Genomic DNA, 7,881 nt, shown 5'->3' with positions numbered 1-7,881 from the left:
TGTTTTACATTCCAAATTCCAATTGATGCAACCATAGCCTTCCTTATTTATTATGAAATAACCATAGCCTTCCTTAAATTATTTATTATGAAATAATATATTGACACTATTCCAATTGATGACTTTAGGATTGCATGCCATGGATTTTTTGATTGCATAGTGCAAAATAATTACGAACACTGGATGCATATAAATTAATCACTAAGAATTTAAATATATGAATCCCATTGGATCATATAGTACACCATCATAGAACTTCAATGAACTTAAAACAAAGGCATATATTTCCATTATAAAGAGATTGTATGCATGGTCATGAACTTCATTCAATGTCATGGTTCTAGATACAACTTTCCTAAGCCCAACAGCATGTATGATGCCATTGATAGTTGGGCTTTACAAAGTGGACAAATTGATCTAGTTGGCAAGCAATCTACTAGATAATAAAGATGAAATTTATGGCCGCAAAAAGGCAGAGAGTAATAGCCAATACAACTATCAAATAAGCATTAGCATATTGGGCATAAGAAATTGTCTAGACTATTGGAGGGAAGGGGTTCCACGGCATATGGTTGTAAGGATGGATGGTGACAAATAGCTAACCACGCCTCCATGCTTGCATCTCCGATTAGTAGATAGTATGACTTGAAATCCACTTCAAAGTATTATAACTTAAATCCTCAACATAAAAGGTGAAAAATGCATTTAACTAAATTGAAAAAGGAATCTCTGAATCTCTGATCTGTACTTTAACTCCTCAAGCATCACCTTAGCATTTAGTGTAGCATGAAACTTCAAAACTAGTCTAGAAATGCTTGTAGAAAATAGAGGAACCTTGGAGGATTGCTACCTCACTCCATAAAGCATCAAGCAGAGGGAACTTGCTGCACAATTAAAGGTATTTGGAAGTAGAAGACTCAATGCAAGTCTCAGACCAAATGAAGCGAAGACACCTCCAGGGCCAGCAGCATCTTCTCCACCTCCAAAAACCATGTCTTCTTCAAAACCCAACTGGTTTTTATCTTAGTTTCTCCTCATTACCTTGACCATTTGCCCTCAAGATTCACCAGCAGGTAGCCCATAGGGTCTCCTAAGTGCACCTTAGAACATTTTTGAAATGGTGGCTCTAGCAAGCTAAATTGACAAAAATGGGATGGGATGAAGCGAGTATCAGCACGCGCTGTAGAAGGATAATTTCTAGAAACCCTCTAGAGTAGAAGTGTGCCTATATTAGGAGAATCTATGGCTGAAAGGGTTTGGAGAATGGTCACCTACATTGGGAGAACAAGTGCTTGGAAATTTTGTTGAAAAGAGGAAAAAATGGAGAAGAATAGAGTGTGAGGAAGAAGATGATGACATGGCACTCAAGGAGGTCTTAAGGAGAGTGAACCAAGGCTTTGATACCACATTTTGAACTTGCAAGAAGGATTGAGCAAGTGAAGCAAAAGAGGGAGTTTATTCAAGAGAGACATGTTGAAATATCGAGCTCCACTCGAGATATGCCAGGGTGACCGTTGTGTACTTATGTCACCGACTTGTTAGCTGGAGATGCGGTTGGTACACCGCCCACGAATAATAGCTGGATGACAGCTATCCTTATCTACACTAGTTCGTGGCTCAGTTAGTATGCCACCTTAGTTAGTTGAGTTTGGTTTGAGACCCACATATAGGGTTCTTCTATTTCTTTGTATTAGAGTTCTTTTGGCTTTCACAACTAAGAAGAGGAAAACTGTTTTCAGCCTCCACCTTTGTGTGTATTCCCCCATTGTGCATGTGAGAAAGCCGCAAGTGAGACTCCTTCCCTCTCTCCCACAATCTTCACATGGTATCAGAGCCTTGTTCGTGGTAAGGAGCTCAAGAAAGCAAGCCAAGTTCGTGGTGTCCTGGTAAGAGGACCAGTGTTGCTTTCCTATTTCGAGTTTGGGAGCAAATCTCTGCAGGTAGCACAGCCAGAAGTGCAGGAGTGCACCGTTTCAGATTGAGACGCCCTTCGCGGCCATTTCGGGGCCCGTTTTGAAGGCGGAAGTTCTTCGCAGGCACTCAGAAAAAGGCCCTGTTTTTTGCTGTGCGACCACTGCACGGCTAGTTGGTGGAAAGGTGCCGCAGAAATTGCATCGTATGCCTGTGTGCAGAGATATTGGGAGTTGCAGATTCATGCCTGTTGCCTGTTGATGCAAAATCGTCACTAGGAAGTGACTGTGTGGTGAAATACCACTTTCGTCAGTTTTGCAGATCTGCCTGTGTGAGGCAAAAGCTGTGTTTTTTGCAGTGACAGAATATTTTGCAGTGTTCTATAATGGCATCTGATTCTCTTTCACAGATTGTCACTGAAAAGCTTGACAAGAACAACTTCCAGGCATGGAAGTTTAGAATGACGAATTTCTTGATGGGAAAAGGCTATTGGGAATTCATTACAGGAAATGAAGAACCTGTTCTTCCTAATGTTCCCAGTCAACAGGAAATGCAGGCATTCAAAGGATGGCATGAGAGAGCCAGGAAAGTTATGTACGGGCTGTCTATTAGTATTTCGGACTCCATGATTGTGCATATTCAGGATGCAAGTATGCCAAAGGAGGCATGGGATACTTTGGCAAAAATGTACAGCACAAATACGCAAGCCAGGAAAATGCAACTCAAACAGGAGTTGCACAATGTGCAGAGAGAAAATTTGAGCATAAATTACTACCACATGAAAGTGAAGAAAATTGCAGATGCACTTGCTTCCATTGGGTCGCCAGTGGATGATGATGATTTGGTTTCTGTGACCTTGAATGGTCTAGGAAAGGATTATGCACAGTTCCGGACATCCATTGCCGTCCGTGAAAAATTTCCTGATTTTGAGGAGCTGATTGCTCTTCTAATTTCTGAAGAGCAGAGAAATGGTGGTGCATTTTCTTCAGCAGGAACTTCAAAAGAAACTGTCTTCTACTCAAATGCTGGCAGAGGTAGAGGCAGAGGTAGAGGAGGCCGATTTGCAAGCCATGGTAGAAATCAGAATATGCAGCAAACGCAAGAAAACCAGTCCTATGCAGGAGGACGTGGTAACTCTAGAGGCAGGGGGAGCCAAAGAGGCCGTGGTGGATGGCAGAGAAGCCAAAATGCAAACAGCAATGTTGAATGCTACTATTGTGGCAAAATGGGTCATATGGCTAAGGACTGCTACAAAAAGCAGAATGACATTATGAATGGAAAATTGCAGCAAGGCAATTATGCATCTTCTAGCAGGCAGGGTGATGACAGAAATGAGCATCTATTTATGGTGCAGCATATGACCAATTCTGTGACAAGTGCAGAAGAACAAAATGATGTGTGGTATGTTGACTCAGGTGCATCAAACCACATGACAGGTCATGCAGAATGGATGCAAGATGCAAGGAAAATGGAAAAGCCAGGATTTGTGGAGACTGGTGATGATACTGCACATCCTATTGTGCAGATTGGCAAAATTCCTTTGTCTATGCAGGATGGGAAAAAGAAATACTTGTCTGATGTATTTCATGTCCCGAACATCACCAAGAACCTGGTTTCTGTTGGTCAGATGGTTGAGCAGGGCTTGCAGGTCAGATTTAATCCTCATGGATGCTTTGTTGAGGATATGAAAAATAATGGTCGCTTGATAGCAAAAGGAAAGAAGAAGGGCAGGATGTTTACGTTGGATGCAGACATGCCTGAATTGAGTGCAGCAATGTTTGCACATGGGACCGGTGTAGTTACAGATATTGATATCTGGCATAAACGCATTGGTCATGTTAATATACAGCGACTTAAATCAATGCAAGCCCAAAATATTGTTGCAGGATTGCCTAAATTCAAGGTTGCAGAAATGCACAACGTCTATGAAACCTGTCAATTTGGGAAACAGGCAAGGAAACCTTTTCCTAAGCATGTTCAAGAGAGTAAAAAGCCATTGGAATTAATCCACTCTGATGTGTGGACTACAAAAGCTGCATCTATTGGAGGCTGTCACTATTTTGTCACATTTATTGATGACTTCAGCAGAAAACTGTGGGTGTATTTTATGAAAAAGAAAAGTGAAGTGTTTGGGCACTTCAAAGCTTTCAAAGCTATGGTTGAAAAAGAAACAGGCCTGCAAATAAAATGCCTAAGGTCACATGGAGGGGGAGAGTACCTCTCAAATGAGTTTGCAAGGTTCTTGCAGGAGCATGGTATAAAGTAGCAATATTCATGCAGTCATACCCCACAGCAAAATGGAATTGCAGAAAGAAAAAACAGGCATATTGGAGAGGTATCTCAGGCTATGCTAAATGAAAAAGATCTACCAGATTATTATTGGGCTGAAGCAGTTGCTACAGCAGTCTATATAATGAACAGGACTCCCACTGCAGCAATACATGGCATGACGCCAGAGGAGATGTATACTGGTAGGAAACCAGATATTTCTCATTTGAAGATTTTTGGTTGCATTGCCTATGTCCATGTGCCAGATGAGTTGAGGTCCAAGTTGGATCCAAAAGCTGAGAAGTGCGTCTTTATTGGTTATTCTCTGCAGCAGAAAGGGTATAGATGCTATAACCCTTCTACACATAAGTTCACAGTGAGCAGAGATGTTGTTTTTGATGAGATGAGCAGCTGGTATAAACCAGTAAATATGATGATTGATGTAGATGCACAAAATGGTAATGCTGCACAGAATGCATAGCAGCAATCACAAAATATCAGTGGACTTGGAGTGTCCTCTACCAATGGTTCACATACTTCGCCATGGACAGGCAGATTGAGATCAGGAGAATCCCTTCAAAGCAATGCAGAGAGTGGTACGCAGGTATCACGAAAAGGAAAAGAGAAGGCAGATCATCAGCCCATGTTTGATGTGAATGCAGGTCACTCTTGTGTGGATGGTGAATCCAGTGGCTCAGAACAGAGCATTGATGATGAATTGGGTATTCCTTCTGTTGTTACACCTGGAGTAAGGAAGACCAGGGATGTTTTGAGAGCACCTGGAAGTGAGCCTATTTTGTGCAGGTCTACCAGGGTTAGGTATCCTGTGGATAGGCTGAAATATGATGGATTTACAGCCATTCACTATGCCTATATGGTCAAAGTGATACAGGAACCAGAACCCACTTCTTTTGAGCAAGCCATGGGAAATGAAAAATGGGAGAAAGCCATGGATGAAGAAATGAATGCCTTGGATGCTAATGCTACATGGGAATTGGTGCCTTTGCCTAAAGGCAAGAATGCAATTGGTTGTAAGTGGGTTTATAAGATCAAGCACAATGCAAATGGTTCTGTGAATAGATACAAGGCAAGATTAGTTGTCAAGGGGTATGCACAGACATATGGCATTGATTATGAAAAAACTTTCAGCCCGGTTGCAAGGATGGCAACCGTAAGAGCATCCATTGCTATGGCTGCATCAAAGGGATGGTCTTTACATCAGATGGATGTAAAGAATGCCTTCTTGCATGGTGATTTGCAAGAAGAGGTCTTTATGGAGCAGCCAGCAGGTTATGTTCATGCTATTCATCCTGAGTTTGTTTGCAGGTTGAAGAAAGCCTTGTATGGCTTGAAGCAAGCACCTAGAGCATGGTCTGACAAGATAGGACAGTATCTTGTCACTATTGGCTTTCAGATTTCCAAGGCAGATTTCTCACTCTATGTGAGAAAAACAGAGAAAGGGATTATGCTGCTGGTCATTTATGTTGATGATTTGATCATCACAGGTGATAGTGATGAAGATATCCTTCATGTGAAAATGCTATTGAGGCAGAAGTTTGAGATAAAGGATTTGGGAGAGCTGCGTTATTTCTTGGGCATTGAGGTGATTAGATCACCAAGTGGGATACAGCTCTTGCAGAGGCAGTATGGATTGGACATGCTGTCCAAATATGGGATGACAGGCTGTAAGCCTATTTCAGTTCCTTTGGAGCAGAATGTGAAGCTGAGCATAGATGCAGGTGAGCTTCTGGAAGACCCTACTATGTACAGACGCATAGTAGGAAGTTTGATTTACATGACTATTACCAGGACAGATTTGAGCTATGCTATTGGGTTGGTAAGTCAGTTTATGCAGGCTCCAAGGAAACCGCATTTGGATGCAGCTAGACGCATATTCAGGTATGTGAAGTCCACATTGCAGTATGGACTATTTTATGAGGCTGGGGTTCAGATACAGTTGCATGGATACACTGATGCTGATTGGGCTGGTAGTATTTCTGATAGACGATCTACCAGTGGATATATGTTCTCTTTTGGGAGTGCTGCAGTCACTTGGAGCAGCAAGAAACAGCCTACAGTTGCCTTGTTGAGCACAGAGGCTGAGTACAGGGGTGCAGCAATGGCTGCATGTGAGGTAGCTTAGTTGCATAAGCTACTCTATGATATGCATCAGTCTACAGATGGGCCGGTTGTCATTTATTGTGACAACATGAGCAGTATACACTTGGCAAAGAACCCAGTCTTTCATGCTAGAACAAAGCACATTGAGGTGCATTATCACTATGTGTGGGAGAAGGTTTTACTAGGTCTTATTGATCTATTTTATGTCAGCACAGAGGATCAAGTAGCTGACATATTCACGAAAGCATTGGGCGCAGAGAAGCTGCGCAAGTTCAGAGACCTGCTTGGTGTGCAGGATTTGGGATTGAGCTCGAGGGGGGGTGTTGAGATATCGAGCTCCACTCGAGATATGCCAGGGTGACCGTTGTGTACTTATGTCACCGACTTGTTAGCTGGAGATGCGGTTGGTACACCACCCACGAATAATAGCTGGATGACAGCTATCCTTATCTACACTAGTTCGTGGCGACTCATTAGTATGCCACCTTAGTTAGTTGAGTTTGGTTTGAGACCCACATATAGGGTTCTTCTATTTCTTTATATTAGAGTTCTTTTGGCTTTCACAACTAAGAAAAGGAAAATTGTTTTCAGCCTCCACCTTTGTGTGTATTCCCCCATTGTGCATGTGAGAAAGCCGCAAGTGAGACTCCTTCCCTCTCTCCCACAATCTTCACAAGACAAGCCCAATATATAGGTCTAGTTACATCCAATAGTGACATCACATGTGAGCTCAGTAGAGCATCTAATCCATAGATCTCTTAATCAGTTCCATGATTCTCTCAATCACACACCACACACCTAGATTCACTCAATCACACCTACTGACACCTATCCAGACATAGCATGTGTTCACAGACTCACAACCTTAGACCTTAGGACTCTAGATCCCATTACATGAATTCGTCCTTCAACAAGTACTATTCCAAAACCAGCATACAAGTTCAAACTAACTCATGACACTTATGGAACTTACACAAAATGCAGACTTACAATGTGATGGTATTGTTGATTGATTGCTTGACAAAGCCAAGCGCATGTCCTTCCCGATGTAGATGTGTTACACCTTTGCAAGCCATCCTTTCTTTCGAAGCTTGAACTTCATGATGCAACCCTTCCACTGATGCAAAAGATCACCTCTTTTGCTCTTGGGAAGCTTATGTCGACCCTCGGCAAATCCTCTCATTGCTATCCAATCATTCAAGCTGTAGGTGCAAGGCATCTATTAACCCAATGCATTTTTAATCCTATGGGACACAAAGGATGTGTATGGTCTCCTCACCATGCATCTCACAATAGCAAGAATGGACCTGAAAGTACAGCTTGGAGGGAGAGAGAGGGAGAGGGGGGGGGCAGGTACCCAAGGGGTTTAGTATGTAAAAACCCCATATAGCACATGTGATCAATGGTATTTAAAAAACCCCCTACCTATGGATTCTTAAAACCTATCTACTCCCCTTGTGTAAATTTTGATATGATTAAAGTATCCCTTATGTATGAAAACTTTCACTTTTTGAATTAAAAAACCCCTTATGTATGGATATTTTCTATAACACCATAAAAATATAAAACCCCTTCCATTGA

Source organism: Dipteris shenzhenensis, chromosome 8 (genome assembly GCF_047967505.1).
Source record: "Dipteris shenzhenensis isolate YYH24624 ecotype China chromosome 8, Dip_SZ_1.0, whole genome shotgun sequence".
Classification (NCBI taxonomy): Eukaryota; Viridiplantae; Streptophyta; class Polypodiopsida; order Gleicheniales; family Dipteridaceae; genus Dipteris; species Dipteris shenzhenensis.
Note: the sequence above shows the minus strand (reverse complement) of the source record.